Source organism: Erinaceus europaeus, chromosome 7, assembly GCF_950295315.1.
Source record: "Erinaceus europaeus chromosome 7, mEriEur2.1, whole genome shotgun sequence".
Lineage (NCBI taxonomy): Eukaryota > Metazoa > Chordata > Mammalia > Eulipotyphla > Erinaceidae > Erinaceus > Erinaceus europaeus.
Genome location: NC_080168.1, coordinates 41,589,669 through 41,611,428, shown reverse-complemented (window position 1 = coordinate 41,611,428; position 21,760 = coordinate 41,589,669). Strand labels below are relative to the sequence as shown.

The following is a 21,760-nucleotide window of genomic DNA, read 5'->3' as shown; positions in this document are numbered from 1 at the left end:
TAAGATAGAGAGAACTTGAGTGAGGAGGGGGAGATAAAGAGAAAGAAAGGAAAAGAGACCCCTGCACCATTGCTTCCCACTTGTAAAAACTTGACCTCTGGGGGTCGGGCAGTGGCGCAGTGGGTTAAGTGCATGTGGCGCAAAGCGCAAGGACCGGAGTAAGGATCCTGGTTCTACTCCCCGGCTCCCTACCTGCAGGGGAGTCGCTTCACAGGCGGTGAAGCAGGTCTGCAGGTGTCTATCTTTCTCTCCCCCTCTGTGTCTTCCCCTCTCTCCATTTCTCTCTGTCCTATCCAACAATGAACAGCATCATTACAATGGTAGTAATAATAACCACAACTAGGGTACAACAACAAGGGCATCAAAATGGCCTCCAGGAGTGGTGGATTTGTGGTGCAGGATTCGAGCCCAGCAATAACCCTGGAGGAAAAAAAAAAAAAAAACAAACTTGACCTCTTCTAGCTAGGGACTGGAGTTTTGAACCTGGGCTCTTGCACTATGTAGCATGTGGACTTAATCAGGTACACATGGCCTTGCCCATAGAAAAAGGTTTTTAGAGAAATATGGAAATCAATTTCTAATTCATGCTATAAGAGATCAAGGATAACATCCTAAAGGAGGAAAGCTGCCTCATCTTGGAAAGTAGGTAGGAATAAAACTAATAAAATGAGAATTTCTAGCATGAGATCCTTAGCACCAGAGGCCGCGTATCTTTATGATTCTTCCACATGAACAACCTCCTGTCAAACCAACAGCCAAGAACAGACAAGAGTTAAGTTCACTGTCCTTGGTGGCAGGCTGACCGGGCAGGATCTTTGCTTCTGCATCTATCTTCTGATTCAAATTGTGAAACTTAGACTCTTTTTTTCCCCTTGATTTCCTTATTTTAGAAGAAGGATAGTAGTGGTGTCAGGTTCATAGGCTTTCCTGAGTGATGAATGAAATAAAACAGGCAAAGCAGTTAATGTAGAACTTGGAACATGGAAAGCCCCAGTAAATGTGAGCTGTTATTATCATTGTCACTGGTGTTGTAGAATTCATGGATGTGGGGCATGCAGAGGGCATGGTTTGAGGACAACGAGAGAAGGAGCAGTAAGTTAGGAAAGGGCCACATGGATTAAAATATCAGCAACTATATCTAAATAAAGGCTGCTAATTCTGGCCCCTCACCACTCTTCCACACAATAGTTCTGACATCTTCAACTGGATAGGGATTGAAATCAAAGTCCACAGAGTCTCAACCTCTTTTCAGTTCCTAAAGCAGAGTGGGACATTAAGTCATGGTCACCATCCTTTATAACTAAGTCAGGACCAGTCTTCCAGTCCAAATTAAATACTGACCACAAAGCTGAGCACCTTCCATCCTTGTGAGAGTCTGAGATAACTAGGGACTTGATCATTTGTCTTCAGAGCTCATTGTCTTAGGTGGCAGACAGATGTGGACAGAACACATCAGAAGAAAGGAGCTGTGGTGATGCCTATTCACAGGGGCCCTGAGGTCAAGCAGACAGGGACATTGTTTCACCCAGGAATCAGGGAAGTTACCACAGAAGCTAAGTTGGGATATGCCGAATAAAGACAGGAAAGACATTGTCACTTGGATTCATTTTGATAAACCCTCTGAGCTTTAGGAAAGTACCTTGTTAGAAACACACTCACCAAATAGCTATAAACTCACTGCACAGGGTCAAGGTGATAGTACCATGGGAACGCACAAGACTTGGACACCTGAAGCCCCAGAAGTCCCAGGTTCAATCCCCAGAAACCCTATATGACCAAGTGGAGCAGTTCTTGGGTCATCACAAAACAAACTAAAAAACAAAAATGAAAAAGACTTCACTGATGAACAAAATAAGCTGACTCCTCTCTCCCCCACTGCTTCATTCTTCCTCCCCCTTTTCCCAGGGACATTTTTCTCACAAGCTCTCCTCAACCCCAGAGGAAAGCTTCATTCCATTGCTCATCTCTCTTACTGCCTGCTCTTTTGTAAAGCTCTCAAAAGCCTCCTCAGTGATTGCTCAACAAACACAGGTGTCCTGGGCAGGCTAGGCGGACAGCACAAGGCAGGGCTGAGATAGCTCCCAGCAATTTTTCACTGCTGGAGGACATGGGGTGTTGAATCCAGAGGACAGAGTGTGCAGAGTGGCCGGTGAGGTGCAGTAATTAACTGTGCCACACCTTACCTACTCTTGCCCCTGCCTGCCCCCCCCCCAAGGGAGGGACCCTCTGGTCTGCTCTACATGCATAATAAATGCTCACCAACCCCATCACCCCCATCATACCAAGAGGGCCAACCCCCAAACTCTCCGTGTTTCTTTGCCACCTCATTAGTGAGAAGACCCCAGAGCAATGGGCCCTGCTAACCGACCCACAGCTGCGAGCCATGGAATGCTTCACTCTGGGCCAGCCTCTGAATGCTCTCCAAGCCGCCTTTCCACCCAGCCTCAGCCCCCACACCCCTCCCCATCTCTTTTTCTGCACCCAGATTCTATTCTCTGTGCTAGACAGCCAACAGTCCAAAAGGCCTTCCAAACAAAATCACATTTCCTTCTCTGCTTCATCCCCAGAGCATGGTGGATCCAAACCACATAGCAGCTTCACTCCTTGTAAATCAATGGTTGAATTGAGAGAAGAGGGGCTCAGAGGTTTGCCAAACTCTATGTTACGCATAGCTCTTCTCTCCTACCCCACAAATGCTCAGAAGACCTCCATAGTCTGTTATTTGCTGCTGCTGTTGTTGGTATTATTGTTTTTAAATTTTAGGAAGGTTGTGACTTCCACATTCTGAAGAAAGGTTAAGTGCTTGCCTTCCAACTTTCTTCCAATTTTCTCCTTGCCCTCTGCCCTGAGAGAAGAAGAGTATTTTGGGGGATTTGTGGTGAAGCATAGTCTGTGTGGCCTCTTTGCATGAAAATGTGATGGAATGTTTAGGCCCAGAGTTTTTCCTGATACATAGATTGCCCGAAGTGCTAGGCAAGTTTTGGAGGGTTTTTTTTTGTTTTGTTTTGTTTTGATAAAGAAACTACCCTTTCAGATATTTGAGGAAATGTTTTAGAAAATGCTGTGGGATGGAAAAGTGGTAAGTTTACAGAAAGAAAGAAATGTAAAGAAGCAAATATTTTATGGAAGAAGGAAAGAGGAGGAGACAAAACTTTGATTGTTAGTGTTTTGGGGACAGAAAGAAATCAAGAGGGTAGGGTAAGATAGAGAAGGAGAGAGAAAGAGAGACACCTGAAGTCCTGCTTCACTACTTGCAAAACTTTCCATCCTGCAGGAGGGGACCAGGATCTTGCACCCCAGCCATTGTACATTGTAACATGTGTGTTCAACCTGATGCAGCACTACTCAGCCGCAGAGACATGATTCTCATCCAGAACTTTCTTCTTCTTTGGAGCAGATCTGCTGTTTCCATACAACTCTGAGCTAAGAATGGGGTCCAAATCTAGACCACAAGGAAGTAAATAGGCCTGTGAGAAAGAAGGGAGAGGAAGTGTGTTTGAGGAAAAGTTCTGCAGATGTAACAATCAGAAAACACGGCTTCTACTGATAATTACTTGTGTGGCCTCTGTTGTCTATTCTGCATTCTACCCCACATTCAACCATATCTCACCACCTCTAGTGTGGTCCTTCCCACCATAACTTTCCTCAAGGAGGATTGCAAGCTCATCAGAAAAGAGTAGAAATTCCAGCAGGCCCAGGGACCCCAGCCCTAGAAGTATAATACAAGCCTCAGCCCAGGGAAACTTATAAAAATGCCAGACTCTGGGTACTGTTAGCTAGAAGCCCTCTTGTTGAGGCTAATGAGGCTGTCTGAATTTATATTCTAAGTACCCAGAATATAAATACATACGTTTTTCCCAAGTATCTCCAGAACTATTAGGAACTACGCCAAATATATTTCTCCCTTTCTTTAACTTGATAGGAAAGAGAAAAATTGAGAGAGAGATTGTAAGGAAACACAGGATGTGTATGGTTTGAGAGGGAGAGAGAAAGAGAGACACCTGTAGCTCTGCTTCACCACTTCTGAAGCTTCCTCCCCTTAGGTGGGAACCAAGGGCTTAAACCTAGATCCTTGCATATGGTAACATGTGCACTCAACCGGGTGCTTCACCACCTGGCCCCTATGCTGTTTTTTTTCAAAGAGGTGTTCATTTATTTATGAAGGAGAGCAGAGAACTGCTTGGTTATGTGTGATGTAGGCAATTGGACCTTAGGCCTCAGGCTTACCAATCAAGTGCTCTCCACACCGAAATACATCTCAGGTAGATGTATGAGACACTGAAGAGTGAAGTTACTAGGCCAGAGAGATAGAGAAGAGTGTGTGCCTTGAAATGTTCATGGGCCAGATTAGAACTCCAGCACCACATGGGAGGTGCCATGACACGAGAGAGAGGTCTTCTATTTCTCTCTGTCTATTTGAATGACAAAGCGGCCCAAGGGTAGTGAAATCATATACATGTAAGTCCCTGCTTATATTTAACTTACATATGTAAATATGTAAAGGAAAAACTGATAAAATCTCATTCCCTTTAACATTCATCTAGAAAGGGGAAGGAAGAGAAAAGATAAACCACCTCACTCCAGAGAGATCTATGCAGTGTACTGAATACAAGACAAGGTAATAGAAAATGGCTAGAAGGGAAGCTGAACAGCCAAGAATTTTTGCTCCAAGGAAATGATTTCTAGAACAGAAAGAGAAGATCCTGGGAGAGAATATAAGGAAACAGCATCACCAGATCTGAAGAGAAGCAAGTGCAAAGTCCCAAGGGTAGGTAGCCAAGAGATGAAAAGGTCTCCACATAACAGAACCTCTTCATAATGCTGGGAGGTGACATCTGCCCCCAGATTATCACATTGTCATACTGTGAAGTTGTGTAAGCTGTCTGGAAGCATTTGGGAAAGAAAAGGACAATAAAGCATAAGAGGGGTATGCTGTTTCTCTGTTATCTAACCATCATATGGAACTTAATGGCCCAAATGACAGCCCTGAAGCACCACACTGGCAGAGCCATGGAGCCTGTTCATTGCATTGTGCTGCACTCACAGAATTTCAGTTTCAATTTTTCTGGGACGTCTTGGATGTCTTTTGCAAGGACCCAGCTATGTTCCAGAAATCCACTGTGATAAAAATGCTGAGACGGATTTCCATTTGTCAGATGTTGCTCTCCTGATGCAAGAGGCAACAAAGGTCAAATGGAAAGTTGAACTGAAATAAGGAAGAGCTACCATGCTGCTAAAATGGGTAAAGGCAGACTAGAGAGACATCTCACTGGGCAGGGCACTTTCCTGGCCATGAACACAATCCAGGTTTAAGCCCTAGCACCATATTGGAGATACTATGATGCTGGAGGAAGTTCTCAGTTTTGTGGTGTCTCCTCCTCCTCCTCCTTTTTGTCTATCTGAATAAAACATAGCCCAGGGTGGTTAAATCACATATGTGCCAGGCCCTAGTTCCTAGAGAGGAAGGAAGAAAGAAAAGAATAAATGAAGGGAGGAAGGAAGGAAGATATAAAAAGGGCAGATAGGAGAAAATGAAAGGAAGAGAGAGAGGAAGAAAGGAATGGAGGGAGGGAGGGAGGGAGGAGGGGAGGAATAAAGAAAGAGGGCTGGAGAGACAGCATAATTATTATGGAAAATGTTTGATTATGCCTAATGATTATAATGAAATGATTATGCCTGAGGTTCTGAGGTTCTAGGCTCAATCCCCAGCCCTATCATAAGTGAGAGCTGAGCAGTGCTCTGGTATTGCTGACTTCCACTCTAACTAAAAATAAAATATTTAAAAGAAAGAAGAAAGGAAGGAAGATTAAAGAGAGAGAGAGAGAGAGAGAGAGAGAGAGAGAAAATAATGAGCCTGCTGGTGGTCTTCTTCTGGAGAGACCAACTTGTATCTTGTAATATCACATAAGTATGTATCTAGGATAGCAATAAATTTTAATCATATCACCACTCTCTACCACCCCTGAGAAAGGAACTTGGCAAAAGGAGAATAGTTTTTGATTGTTTTTAATTTAGTTCAGTATTGGGAGAGGTGGTTTTGTGGGTGGAGCAAATGGCTTAGCATACATACCTGAGGTCCTGGATTTCACTGATGGGGGGCTGGGTGGTGGTGCACCTGTCAAGAGCATATGTTATATAGTATGCAAGGACCCAGGATCATGTCCCTGATCTCCACCTGCAGGGGGAAAATTTTGCAAGTGGTGAAGCAGTTCTTTCAGTATCTTATCTTTCTCCCTATCTATCTCCCCTTACCCTCTTGATTTCTAATAAATAAAAAAGGTAATAGTAATAGTAAATATTTTCATTGATGGTAGTAGAGTGGTGCTTTGATATTAATCTCTCCCCACCACAAGGAAATTTAGAATTAAAAAAAATGGGGTAATCTGGTGACTACATAGTATTTCACAGAACATTAAGCCCTGGGTTGGTTCCTTACTTGGCAATGCAAAAACAAATATAAAACTACTTTATTGTATCTCTCTTTTTCTCTCTCTCTCTCTCTGGCTATGTATTCACTGTTCCCAGACCCTTTTTCATCCTGGTAGATAGATAGATGATAGATAGACAGATAGATAGGCAGACAGGCAGATATAGGTAGATAGGAAGATATAGGCAGACCAAAGAAGTAAAGCTTCCTCTGGAACTATAGTACCAGGCTGTGTGCCTGGCTTTCATTAATTTCATCAATCCTTATAAAATCCTTTCATCAATTTATACAACCTTTTAAAATACAGGAAATGCCTGCTTGCATGTCATTGACATTTATTGATATTATAGAATGAAGATATTTTAATTCTATTATTCTAAAGTTTTACAGTGTGTTTATATATGACATGTTTATGGTAATGTGATTATTTATAGGAGACATTTTAGAACTTCTTGTACAGGCAGGCTTGGTGATAGTTGATACCTTCAACTGTTACTAGTCTGAAAAGGTTTTTATGCCTCCATCTAGTCTGAATGACAATCTAGCAAGATAGAGTAGTCTTAGTTGAAAGCCTTTCTTATAAAGTGCTTGCCATTTTCTTTTGGCTTTTAGTTTTTGTGTGGAGCAGTCTGTGGCTAATCTTACAGGTTTTCCTCTGTAGATGACTGTTTTTCTCTTGCAGTCTTCAAGATCCTTTCTTAATCTTTATTCTTTTCCATTCTAAATATGATGTGTCTTGGTGTCTTTAAGTCTGGGTTAATTCTGTTTGGGACCCTCTTGGCTTCTTGAACCTTTATGTCTTTTATGTTGTCTAGACTAGAGAAGTTCTCAGCTATTATGTCCTGAAGAATTCTTTCTTCACCTCCCTCTCTTTCTTCCTCTGGTAAGTCAATGATGGGTATATTATTTCTTTTGAAGTCATCCCATACATCTCTGTTGTTGTGTTCAGCATTTCTTAATCTCTTTTTGAGATCTCTTACTTCTTTCTTAATTGTTTCTAATTCATCCTAGTCTTGCTCATTCAGTTTTCTGCCTCACTTATTCTATTCTCTCTCCCTTCTGTTGTTTCCTGTAGTTCAGCTATTTTGTTACCCTGTTCTGATACTATATTAGCTTGTTCAGCTAGTTGTGCTCCTAGCTCAGCTATTTCAGCTTTCAGTTCTCTAATTACCTAACTAGATAACTAGTGTTCTGGGGCTCACGTGAGGTGACTCTCAGCCAGGAAGGTAAGCTTACCGGTTCCCCCTCGCTAGCTCGAGGGCTCAGTGATATAGATAAGAGACACCGGGGAGGATTCTGGTATGAACACTCTCAATTTATTCAGGGGTGGGCTTGGATATATAGAGAGAAAGTTAAACAAAGAACATTTTTCAAATACAGGTTTCTTAAAGGTCAGCTTGCCCTTATGGTAGGAGACTGGTATGAGAAGAATTTATGCAGATACATAAAGGTCAAGATAATCAGTCTCCTGATGCAGGCATTTAATTACCCAAAGGCATTTGAGAGAAGAATAGGGGTTAAACCAGTTAAGGTGAGATAAAGAGAAGATAAACAAGGTTTGATGTAAATTAAGGACATCAAGGGGCACTGTTAGGAGTGTATGATAAGGTGTATTCTCCTTTGTGATCAGAAGGTGAGGTGAACTTTGAGTAAATGAACCTTACAGCAGGCAGCCATGTGGCCTGCCACTAGCAGGGAGAAACTGTGAGATTTCTGTGGGCTTGAGATGCTAACAAGGCAAGCTTAGTCTGGGAGATTTTTTCCCTCTTTGCTCATCTCTATAATGAGAGAAGCTAACAAGCGGGGTGTCTTTCCAGCCCTCCATCCAAGGATGGGAGAGCTCCCCTAAGCTCTACCAAGCTTTCACATAGTCCCACACTAGTGTTTTCTTTCAGGGTCTTATTTGATGTTTCCCCATTTCTGAATTTTTTTTCAAATTTAATTTTGTCATCATGTCTCAGAACTTAGGGAGGTATGACCTGCCTCATACAGTGAGTTAAAGTGGCCTGAGAGGGGACAAGAATATGCTCCATGTCTTCCAGGATGTCTAAACAGGAAGACAAACAGCACAAAAGAAGGTTTGGTTGGCTAGCATCAGCATGACATCCAAGAGTATCTAGTAATCTTATTGTAACTTGGGCAAGTGAGTAGCAATTTGAGGATATAAAGGGAAGGTGAGTTTCAGGAGGTAGGTGAAACCCAAAGAGAGAGAGAGAGAGAGAGAGAGAGAGAGAGAGATGGAGGTGTAGATGTTGCTCTGATGGTCACTTAAGCATGGCCCGCTTAGTGGTAACTGTTTTTCTGGGGCTAGGCTGAAAGTCAAGCTTAGCGTAGCCATTACTAGAAAGAAACAAAGAAGAACAAGGAATTACTCATTGCTACATTGATGTATGGGATTTTTCAGAAAAGTAATGATGCATTCTTGCATAAAAACATAGAATCATATGTCATGACTTTTTCAACAGCCCATTAAATATATCTGCATGCATGTATGTTTGCATTACTTTACTCTTACTCATCATCAACTATCTTGTTGAATAAGAACTACTCAAAGGACTCATTTAAAAATATTTTATGGAGTCAGGAAGTAGTGCAGCGGGTTAAGCGCACATGGCGCAAAGCACAAGGACCAGCTCAAGAATCCCGGTTTGAGCCCCCAGCTACCCACCTGCAGGGGAGTCACTTTGCAAGCAGTGAAGCAGGTCTGCAAGTGTCAATCTTTCTCTCTCCCTCTCTGTCTTCCCCTCCTCTCTCCATTTCTCTCTCTTCTATCCAACAACAATGACATCAAGAACAACAATAATAACTACAACAATAAAACAACAAGGGCAACAAAAGAGAAAATAAATATTAAAAAAATTAAATTATTTATCCACTATTTATTGGGGAGAGACAGAAATCAAGAAATAGGGAGATAAAGAGAGATATCTGTATCCCTGTCTCGCCACTTGTGGAGTTTCTTCCACACAGGTGGGTAACTGGAGTTCGAACCTGGTTCCTTGCACATAGTAATATACGCTCAACAAGGTGCACCACCAGCTGGCCCACAGATACACTGTTCATAAGACATGCACAAGTCCTACCATGGAAACAAGACAGACACACAAATGATAACAGAGTGATAAGTAGATAAGGACATAGAGAGGGTCAAAGCAGACTATGTGAGATAAGATCTTTCTGTGGAAGAGACACTGTAACAAGAGATCAGAGTAAAGTGAGGGATAAGAACCAGAGAAGCCAGCCTAAGAGGAAACAATGAGTGCTTAAAAAATTGCAATACTCAAATGAGGATTCAACCCATCTCACATCATTAATTAAATTAATTAATTAATTCACTCACTCATTCATATGTTGAGTATTTGTATAGGGACCTTTTTGCAAAAGATTATAGTAGGACTTGGGAATTGAACTTAGGGCCTCATACTTGTGAATCATACATACACTCTGTCATTGACTTGGATATCTCTGGCTCTGTCTTTTAAAAATATAGCATATTTTATAATTTCCCCCATGGATTTTTTTTTTAGAGCTGAGATTTGTGCTTTGCCCTCCATTTGTCATGTTAATATCACATAATATAAATACCCAACTAACCTCTTGCTATTGGTCATTTTGCTATGCATTTACTATGCCTTTATGCAATCTTCTTATAGCCATTCTCACAATTTAATCTATAAAATATTCACGTAAGAAACAAAAGTTCACACACCTAGATTCCAAAACCCAGTTCTTCTGAGGCATAATTCCAGAATGAGGTTTGGAAACTTTATCAAAAAGAATTTCAAATAATTATTAAGCTGCTAACCTACTATAAACTTTCCAGGAGGTTTTGAAACACTGTTTATCTAGACCTATAGAATAACAAGCAAATCAGGGACTTGCAAGTGAGTACCAAAGCGGGAAAGAAAAGGAAGATGGATCTCAGGAGGTGGAAAACACAATACACAGTTCAAGAATTAGCTTCTTATATGCATTCATCTTCCCTTTGAACAGTGCTCATTCCCACTGTAGAGAGTGACACTTCATTTTTGGTATTTCCCCACTGATTATATTTGGGGTAGAATGGTAGCTTTCACTTTAACAATTTTTTGCTGTCAGAATTGTCTTTGCTGCTGTTGCCACCTTTCTTCCTCCTCGTTCTCCTTCTCCCCCCAGCACACACACACACACACACACACACACACACACACACACACACTTTCCAGAGTATTGCTAAGTTCTAGCTTATGATAGTGTTGGAGATTGAGCTCAGGACCTTGGGTAACTCAGGTCTGAAAGTTCTTTTTGTTGTTGTTTTGCATAACTACTATACTATTTCTCCAGCTCTGCCTTCATTTCATGACATTCCATTGTCTTTGTTCTTTGGACCTTTAAAGTGACTTTGATTGACTTGGATACTATATGTTAAAATGAACTCACATTTCCCTTTCATACTGTCCTCATTTTAAATTATTTTCAATGATAGTTAGGCAGGATTTGCATACCTGAGGTTAAAGATTCAATCCTTAGTGATACATGAACCAGAGTGGTGCTCTGACTCCTCTTTCTCTCCCTTTCCCTCTTCCTTTCCATTTCCTTTCCCCTCTCTCTTTCTCGTGTAATCACCTCTCTACTTTATATAATACAAATAAAATTAATTTTTCTAAATTTATTTATTTATAAAATGGAAACACTAACAAGACCATAGGATAAGAGGGGTACAATTCCCACCACCAGAGCTTCATATCCCATCTCATCCCCTGATAGGTTTCCTATTCTTTAACCCCATGGGAGTATAGACCCAGGGTCACCGTGGGGTGCAGAAAGTGGAAGGTCTGGCTTCTGCAATTACTTCCTCACTGAACATGGGTGTTGACAGGTCGATCCATACTTGCAGCCTGTCTCTTTCTTTCCTAGTGGGGTAGGGCTTTGTGGAGCGGAGCTCCAGGACACATTGGTGAGGTCATCTGTCCAGGGAAGTTCAGTTGGCATCATGGTAGCTAGCACCTGGAGCCTGGTGGCTGAAAAAAACTTAACATATATAGCCATATAAATTGTTGATTAACCATGAACCTAAGTTTGGAATATGGGCAGAATAAGGGCAAGAGACTGGCATACTTCAATGATGACTCTTTAGTCATTATCAGGCTGTGGCCCTAGTCTGGGAGTCCTGGGATTCCCACATAAACACAATGAGCTTATTCTTCAAATAGATCACTCTCTTTATTATCACTGGTCATATCCATCAGGAACAACATAATGGACCCCTTTTGGGGCCCCCATAGGACCTTGCCCTCATTATGGATCAACAATGGTAGAGAATGTTCCATCCTCTGAAGGGGGGTTGGATAACATACTCTATCTACCACCTGAAGAAAATGGGTCCTGAAATTGGTGCAACTTGGAATGTTCCTATTGATGACCATAGAATGCAAGTTCAGAAGACGTAGAGTGATGTAGAGAACACATATGTTGAATATGGACCCTAGATCAAATCAGTAGAGTTTATAGTCAATAATATTTATACATTCTTCCCATATTTGGGAGTTACTCTTCCCTGTTCTAGCTTTCTAGCCCTTTTTCAAGCCATGACATCATCTCCCCAGACAATAACTTCAGTCCACCTGCGTATCAGATGTCAGGCTCAGGCAAAACTAATAAAGTCATGGGCCTTTTGTAATATATGGAAAATAGACCTACTAGCTATTTCCAAAATGGAGACTCCAAATCTTCACCTGCAAAATCAAAATCAGTTTTTTAAAAAAGTAAATTAATTAATTCCTTTAGAAGAAATCTATTGGTATTTAAAATACCTTTGCCTAATGGAAAGGTGTAACTGCAAAATAAACTATAGCCTTTCACATTAAGTATGATTTGAGTGTTTGTTCTGTGCAAATATGTCTCCTACACACACACACACATACCACACACACACACACACACACACACACACACACACAACAATGTACAACACAATATGTGTGAAGGGAGGTGTGCGAATCATTCTACATCTATTCCCCACTCAGTCACCATCTTTTTCTTTTTTCTTTCTTTTTTTTTTTCTATATGCTTTCACACTATCACAGAAACTAAGCCACACTGGCAATAGGAGCTACAAATCACTCATTAATACTTCCCTTCAATATAGTAGCAAAACCTGAGTAGATTGTAACCGAGAATCTATTTCTCTCATGTTCTATAAAGAAATGTACTTTCTTAGCAGCTTTTGTTCATCATTGTGCTGGTATGAGTCTCCTTTTGTCCAGGAGTTCCCTATGCTCCCATGTGAATTCTCTCTTTTAGCCCATGAATCTCCTTCATAATTCCTCACCTGCATTCTCATTAATTTTTATGAGTTGGGTCTTTTAAGTTTCAGTATATGATGCTACTATTTCAGAGGTCAGACTATTAGTATAAGTTGGTTTTGCATATTTAAATTCCAAGGTAAAAAAAGGACTTTTTTCTCTTAGAGTTGGGATCCACACCAATTTTCTTTTATTTTGTAAGAGCTGTGAGAGACCGAATGCTTTTCTTGAAGTGTTAACTTCCTCAGTCAACATGCTTTATTGAGAATCGGGTCTCTTGCCAATGCTCTTTGCTTTTGATGGAATGGAGGAGGGTGGGAGCTTCTGTTGCTTTCTTGGAACCCTGGAGATTAAGAAGTGACCTTAGATGTCTTCTCCTGGAGGTTTTTGGGAAGAAGTTGGCACTGCCATTTTAGTTTTCTTGAAAACAGTAAATATCCTATATCTTTTCTTCTCCTCTTTTTCCTCCTTCTTCTCCTCCTCCTCTTCCTCCACCTGCTTTCTTTGTTTCAAGGAGTAAAATCAAATATATCTACTTTATGACCATACCAGGTTTAGGATTTTGCTAAACATTAAAATTCTCTTAAGGCCTTAAAATAAGTGTCAAGGGTTTTAATTCTATTAAAAAAGAACTAGATGTTCTGAAGTCAGGCCACATGATTGCCACTTAAAAGTAGAAGTTTATAGCAAATGGCTGAAACTTTCTAGTAACACTGAAATAATTTTGTCTAAGTGTACTGTTTCCAAATATTCATTTGGGAATGATTAAGCTAATGTTACATCTTTTCAATGTTATGAAAAAAATGACTTTCAATAAGAGAGAGAAGGGGGGTTCAGAAAATCTTTCAGGAAATAAAACTCACCTGGTCCTCTTCACCCCTGTTTATGTGAAGGGAATAAGCTTTTGTTATTAGGCCACCTCAGGACATTCTGGGAATCTGCTCTGTCTCCAAAGGAATGAAGAGAATGCACCCTCTGGCATTCCCTGGGGAGTTTAGAACTGCCTTTAGTTAAAAGTCAGGTATTGCTATCATGTTCATGACAACCTTGGAACTCTCAGAAGGCATGCCACCAATTTGCTCTGCCATCCCAACAATGAGATGCTTCATTGCATTACACAAACACACAAACGATATACAAAGGACTGGTCAGAATCATGTGGGAATGGGTCAAGAAAGGAATCTGTGAGATATAGCCAGCCAACCTCATACAGGGTGTTGTGAGGACAGTGTGTCTATCAGGAGAACCCCTGCATGCATCTGAGCAACCCCATGCAGATGGGGAGTTTTCCTGAATGTTTTAAGTACTGGCTACAGTCCCATGCATGCTAGCCTGAAAGATATGTGATGAAGAGAGACACAGCCCTCTCAAGGTAGAATTCAAGAGAGAAGAAAAACACAGATGTTGCAAGTAAATGATAATTTAAAAGTACCTGGATTGGTGTTCTCATTTGCTCAAGGAAGGAAGATGACGGAGGCCCAGGAGTACTAGAAGAAATTATACTTATTGACTATACTAATTCAAGTCCACCTTAATACAGTCCTCTAAATCTTACGCATATTCAACTTTATGGATTCATATGATGTGTGTGTGTGTGTGTGTGTGTGTGTGTGTGTACATGCACACACACACTCAGATGTATAGGTACAAATACATTTATTCTAAGTAACTGGCTAACACAATTATGAAGACAAGCAAGTCCCAAGAACTGCAAAGTGAGTGATTTGGCAAACTGAGATCAAGAAGTAATGGTTTGGTTTAGTTTCTGTCTGAAGATGGCAGGCTGGTTTGAGTCCAAGGGGTTGGAAGGCCATGTCTTAGTTGCAGGTAATGAGCCAGGAATAACTCTCTTACTAAAGGGAGGAACAATTTTTTGTTTGTTTATTTGTTTTTCTTTCATTAAGGTCTTCAACTTATTGGATAAGATCTACCTAGATTAGGAAGGGCAGTTTGCTTTACTGGGATAAATACTATCTCATCCCAAAATACTATCACACAAGCACCAAGAAGTATATTTAACTAAATATTTGGACACTTTTGTGGCCCAGTCAAGTTGACACATAAAACTACCATCACAAGTCCATTCATCATCAACTATGACCCTACACACAGCTTCTTAAACTATACTTAATCTCCAGGTGAAGACAAAACAACTTTTAAGGTTCTACCTATGATACACAACAAAAATGTGCTAGCCCTTTCCCCAGAATAGAAAGTAAAACCCTTGAATGATGTCTATTTTTCTCTGGTCACTGACTTTTTGCCATGATGAAAAGCTAGCAACACTTAAAATACTATGAACTACAATAAATACATATTATTTTTTATGGTAGAGGAAAAGAGAAGACAATGGATGTATGTACTATATGTGTATATACACATACATAAATATGTTTGCAAAAAAAATGAAGAAATGGCTATGATAATTAGAATCTTTGCTTTTGTAACTGGTCACATGATTGCAAATGGTATTTATGGCTACCTTCACCTACTATCAATTCTGTATTCATTTTTTTCCTTCAGCAAGTATTCCAGTCTGTTCTTTATTAGTAGCAGAATGACTCAAACTGTTGTTCATGAAGAGTCTAGACAAATACTAGTCTTACTTGAATGAGCTTCCCATTGAGTTTAACCATGTGGCATTAGTAATGCTAAGAAATGCCCTAAAGGTTCTTCTAAGCTCCAGTCATACTTCTCCTTACATCCATTGTGGATAGGAGTTCAATTTCCCCTTGGCAGTGAGTATAAATCATGTCAGTTGAGTAATTTCTCTATTTGCCTATTTAACAGGACATGGGGATCCTCCAAGATTCAGGCAGCAGTTTTAATTTCCAGTTTAATGGAATCACGGCTGTGTCCCCTGGAGGAAGCACAAGGCCACCAACAATGGGAAGTAAAAGATGTATTAGTGGGCATAATAGTGAGAGATGCCACTTTTATTTCTATCCTTTTGATTGCAGGACCTGGAAATCTTATCTGTTGGAGAAACAACATAGAACCTTCTAGAGAGCCTTGTCCTGGACTTATAAGGTATATGAAGGCCATTCTAACTTTCTAGTAAGAGAGTTGTTTCTAAATGAAGGAGAATTTGGTAAAGCCAGTGTGCTCCATGAGACTAGATCTTTTTATTTTGTTTTGGGAGTTTCTTGACCAGAAACAATACTTTATGGAATGTTGTGATGGTAGACAGAATATTCTTTAAGCCTATATATGTAATTTTACCAGAAACATAGCACAAAGGGAAGGCAATGGTGTACTGAAAGTGCTGTTAGAAAACAGAACACTGCTTCTCCTATGGTGAGCAGGATCCATGATCACCAATCTCTATCACTTAGCTGGTGGATAAGTCAGGGTAATTGTGCCATATCAAAGATTCAGCATTAGTCAGTACTTCAGGCAAAGTGGCACTAAGAATCAGCTACTGTCTTGTCAGTCAGACTTGGTGAGTGGATCCACTTAGTTTTGTTTGTTTCATTATTTTTTTCTTTTAATTTTGAAAACACTAGTTGTTGAACCCATGTGAAATCTCCATTCCTCACTAGTGATCACTTTTTTTCACCTACTCAAAGGAAGATGTCAAGGGTGGCTGGGGAAAGATGCTGACTGGTATTCATGGAATGGGTAACTCTATGTACCTGACTGTAAAAAAAAATAAAAACCTAGTATAGACACAGGCCCTTTGAAATATAAATAAATATGCCTACTAGCTATCTACAAAACAGAGACACCCTCTCCCCCAACTCTTCACCTGCACTATTCCAGCCTTTAGGTCCATGATTGGTCAACAATATGTTTGGCTTTGTCTGTTAACTCTCTTTTCAACCACCAGGTTCCAGATGCTGGCAGGATGCCAACCAGACTTCCCTGGATAGGCAACCCCACCAATGTGTCCTTTAGCTCTGCTTCTCCAGAGCCCTTCCCCAATAGGGAAAGAGAAAGACAGGTTGGGAGTATGGATCGACCTGTCAATGCCCATGTTCAGAGGGGAAGCAATTACAGAAGCCAGACCTTCAACTTTCTGCATTCCACAATGACATTGGGTCCATACTGCTAGAGGGTTAAAGAATAGGAAAGCTATCAGGAGAGGGGTTGGGATACAGAGTTCTGGTGGTGGGAATTGTGTGGAATTGTACCCCTCTTATCCTATGGTTTAGTCAATGTTTCCTTTTTATAAATAAAAAAGAAAAAAATCTCTGAATTTTCAGAAGAATAGGCATGGTGAGAGTGAAAGGCAGAGAGAATGACCCACATGATCAAATGAACCAATAGCAAAAGGTAATAAATCTTGAAAGGTAGAGAAGTAAGTATAAATGATCCAAGGGATTTGGTCACATTCTGATCTGTTCCAGATATATATTCTTGATCCAAACGTACATAACAGATCAAGGAACCAAAAGAAAATTTAAAAACAATCTTCATCAATTGCTATTATATGTCTACCATGAGGTGGTTCCGCAATGGACCTGAGACCAGGATGTCAAACTCCTGCGTTGTGCCTGCCCAACAGGAGTCTGTAAGCTTCAGTTACCAAAACCAAAGATTTCCAACATGAAACTATGGAGAACACTCTACCTAGAATGTTACTCCTGCTCTCTCTTTTTCTATAGAAACACAAGGATATACAAGAGGATATAGAAGTTACATGAGATTAAGCAATGATTTTAAAGTTATATCTCTAGCAAGTAACAGAATTTAGACTTAAGCCCAACTGACTCCTTTTTGTAAACTTTATTAGTGATTTAATAATGATTAACAAGATAATAAGATAACAAGGGTATAATTCCATACAGTTCCCACCATCAGAGTTCTGTGTCTTATTCCTCTCATTGGAAGCTTTCTTATTCTTTATCCCTCTCAGGAAGTATGGACCAACGTTCTTTTATAAAAAAATGTTATTATCTGCTGGGCTTGCCTGAGGGTATTTTTTCCTGGGCACGTGTTCTCTGGGTTGGAGAGAACTCTGCCGAAGCCAACCTAGGCTGCTGCTTACTCAGCAACACAGGAGAGGAACCAGGAACTCTCGTGGCTAAGCAAGAACACAATGGAATGCTTTTATTGATCAGAAAATAATCTGCCTTTATACCTTCTGAGACAGAAGTGGCAGGTTGGAAAAAAGGAAATGACTAGGAGAGGGGGTGGAGCGGGAAAAGAGCGTGAAGGTAGCACTGCTTTCATCTAACCAGTGGGGATTAAACCAATGCCCTGCAGGGCGGGTCTCCAGCTGTTGCAAAGGGTCTAATCAGTGGGGATTAAACCAGTGCCCTGCAGGCAGGGCATGTCTCTGACAAAACAATGACTATGTAAATAGACCACAGTGTTAAGCAATGCAGGGGGCCTGATGTAATAACCAACAATTATATTTATTTATTGGTTATAGATAGCCAGAATTGAGAGAGGAGGGGGAGATAGAGAGAAAGAGACACAGAGAGACACCTGCAGCTCTGCTTCACCACTCTTGAAGCTTTCCCCCTGAAGGTGGAAACCAGGGGTTCAAACCTGAGTCCTTGTACATTATAAGTTGTGCACTCAACCAGGTACACCATCACCCCCAATTCTTTTTGGGGTGAAGAAGGTGGATGGTCTGGCTTCTGTAATTGATTCTCCACTGGACATGGACATTGCCAGATTGATCTATACCTTCAGCCTGTTTCTCTTTTTCCCTAGTGGGGTACAGTTCTAGAGAGGTGAGACTTCAGGACACATTGGTGAGGTTGTATGCCCAGGGAAGTAAGGATGGCATTACAGTAGTATCTATAACTTGGTGGCTGAAAGATGGTAAGATATAACTGAATCTTTGTTTTTAAACTTTTTTTATTGTAGTTATTATTGTTGCTCTTATTGATGTCGTTGTTGTTGGATAGGACAGAGAGAAATGGAAAGAGGAGGAGAAGACAGAAAGGAGGAGAGAAAGATAGAAACCTGCAGTCCTGCTTCACCACCTGTGAAGCAACTCTTCTGCAGGTGCAGAGCCGGGGGCTTGAACTTGGATCCTTTTACCAGTCCTTGTACTTTGTGCCACCTGTGCTTAACCTGCTGCTCTACAGCCCGACTCCCATAACTGACTCCTAGCTGAATCCACATGCTTAGTTCTTAGCTCAGTCTACATGAGTTGAAGGGCTGGGAAAGTCCAGACTTAAAAGTACAAGGGTTCATCTTCTAGGGGAAGACATACAAATATTTCTCCACAGGAGGATTTCTAGAATTGAACCCATGACCAGAACTCCCTGTCTATGTAATTCATCTTATATAAATTCAGTGGTGTTATAACAGATTCAAACATGCAACATGCTTTTGAAAGCAAGAACAAGTTCTCTAGCCCACACTTACACTTGGCAGCTGGATACCTAGCCTGAGGCAAGATGTGAGAGGAAATATAATTGGCATTCACTCAGCCATGGCCTCTCAGGCCACAATCCCTTGCGCCAGTATTAATTAATGCACAGGTAGCCTCAGCCAAGGTACATAACCCTGGAGCCTGAAGTTCCTTCCTCTTCTCCATCCATCCCAGCTCAGGCACACAAAGGAGTTACAAAGAGCTTTCAGGTAGGGAGATCCCTAGGCCTGTTAGCTCACTCTGTGGCAGGAGCAGAGGAAAGAGTTTGGGATGGAAGGTTTTCCAAGCCATGGAGAATCCAAAGCCAGACAGACAACCCTGAGAGCAGCCAAACATTCTTTGGTGGGGAGGGATCCAGCAGGCAACTTCCTAGCTTGGTAATTGATCCTGCACCACACAGGGCTCTTCTGGCAAAGAAGGGAACCCCAGATCCAGTGTCCCACCACCTCCTTCTGTCTAGACAGATAGAGCAGACACTCCCACAGACATAGCTAAGGCACAGACAGAGGTCTTTAACTTGGTTGTTAGGTCTTTAATTTTGCCTTACCATAATGTTTTCAAATGCTCAAAATTACAAAGAATTACAAATGCCTAGAAATTACAAAGAATCCAGCCTTATGAAGATAACTAGCAAATATTTGAAAGACCAAGCCTGCTATGTGGTGGTATATGTGCTTCATGTATGTGTTAAGTAGTCAATGAAATAACTCTCTACTACTCTGTGTTGATTTAAGCCAAGTTTCAAGATCAAGAAAGTTAATCTAGAAGGAAGACATCACTACATTTTCTGATGATAAGGTTTTAGGCATGTCACACCTTAGATAATGCCTATCTTGTGTCTTATATGTGCAATTATGCCTTCATTCTATTTAGGAACATGTACTGGTCAAAGCACGGGGATCATTTCTGGCCAGAGGGCAGGAAAAGATGATGGCTGAATTACATTTGGTCTGAGATGCTTTCACACATCCTATTCACAGTACAGAATAATATTGTTTGAGACAGTAAAATTGTTGACTCCTGAACTCAATAATAGCCCTTTTCTCCAATGATCTTTTTCACAGAAGAGAAAAAAATTCAATGAATATTGTAGGGAGGGCCATGAGGTAGGTTATGTTGTTTAGTATACACTTTAACATGCTTGAGGATGGAAGCTTAAGCCTCCAGCCACCACATGGGAGTGCCAAGGAAAGGGGAAGCTTTACAAGCTTTGGAGAAGTGCTGTGGCATAGTTCATTTTCTGTCTCAGTACATCTCACCAACTATCTAAGAAAAGCAAAGAATACAAAGAAGGGGGGAGGAAGAGGTAGTGGAAAAAGAGTGGCAAGAATTGACAGAAAAATCAGGCCACGTACCAGACAATAATATATTTTATACTGCATAAATCACAAACTATGTGCCATGTAAATGCCTTCAACTATTTGACTATTGACATTAACATGTAAGAGTTAGTGCATGCTCTTTACACAGACAGAGCTATAATTCCCTGACTCCTGAACTAGATGTCCTTCAGGATTCTTTTTAACTATAATCACTTTGGTAAGACAATATATGATTGTCCCTGAAACTAACAAATAAAAAAAGAAACTATTTCTTCATAATTTAAACATATTTTAGTGAAAGCATAATATGTATAACATAGAAAACAAACACACACTCACATCATTGATGAATTTCTATAAAGGGGATTCATCCCAGAAACTAAAGAAAGAATCACTGATAGCACCCTCAGAAGCTTTTCCTCAAGGACATTACTCACAGCCTTTTACCTATAGGAAATCCTAACAAAGATTGGTTCTGTATCCTTTGAATTTCATGTACTCTTTAGTGTTGGGCTCAAACCCACAATGTGCTTAAGAGTTACCTCTCATGTGAAGATCTTCTCCCATTCTGTGAGGGGTCTCTCTGTTTGTTTAATAATTTCTTTGGATGTGCAGAAGCTTTTCAATTTTATGTAATCCCATTGGTTTTCTTCTGCTTTAGTCTTCCTTGCAGTTGGGTTTGATTCATCAAAGATGTCCTTGAGGTGTAGGTGGGAAAGTGTTTTACCAATGTTTTCCTCTAAGTATTTGATTGTTTCTGGTCTGACATCTAGGTCTTTGATCCATTTGGAGTTGATTTTTGTTTCTGGTGAGATAAAGTGGTTCAATTTCATTCTTCTGCATGTTACAACCCAGTTTTCCCAGCACCATTTATTGAAGAGAGCCTCCTTTTTCCATTTAATCCTTTGGGCCCCCTTATCAAAGATTAGATGCCCATAGGTGTTGGGATTTATTTCTGGGATTACAATTCTGTTCCCCTGGACTGTGTGCCTATTTTTGTTCCAGTACCATGCTGTTTTGATGATGATAGCTTTATAATATAGTTTAAGGTCTGGGGGCGTGATGCCTCCATTTCTGTTTCTTTTCCTCAAGATGGTTTTGGCAATTCTAGGTGTTTTCATGTTCCAGATAAATGATTATAGTGTTTGTTCTATTCTCTTAAAGAAGCTTGGTAGAACTTTGATTGGTATTGCATTAAATTTGTATATGGCTCTGGGGAGAATATTCATTTTAATGATATTTATTCTTCCAATCCATGAGCATGGGATATCTTTCCATTTCTTGGTATCAGTTTCTATTTCCTTGAGTAGCGACTCATAGTTTTCAGCATACAAGTCTTTCACTTCTTTGGTCAACTTTATTCCTAGGTATTTGATTGATTTTGCTGAAACAG

At 40.6% G+C, this 21,760-nt stretch overlaps 1 long non-coding RNA gene across 1 annotated transcript; it reads right to left on the bottom strand.

The window, feature by feature from the left end:
- Positions 1 to 12,877: 12,877 nt before the first annotated feature.
- On the bottom strand, positions 12,878 to 13,618 carry LOC132539273 (uncharacterized). The gene is made up of 2 exons (XR_009550537.1): positions 13,575 to 13,618; positions 12,878 to 13,213 (listed from the first exon to the last, which is right to left on the bottom strand). It is a non-coding gene; the product is annotated as an uncharacterized LOC132539273 (long non-coding RNA).
- Between the last annotated feature and the right edge of the window lie 8,142 nt (positions 13,619 to 21,760).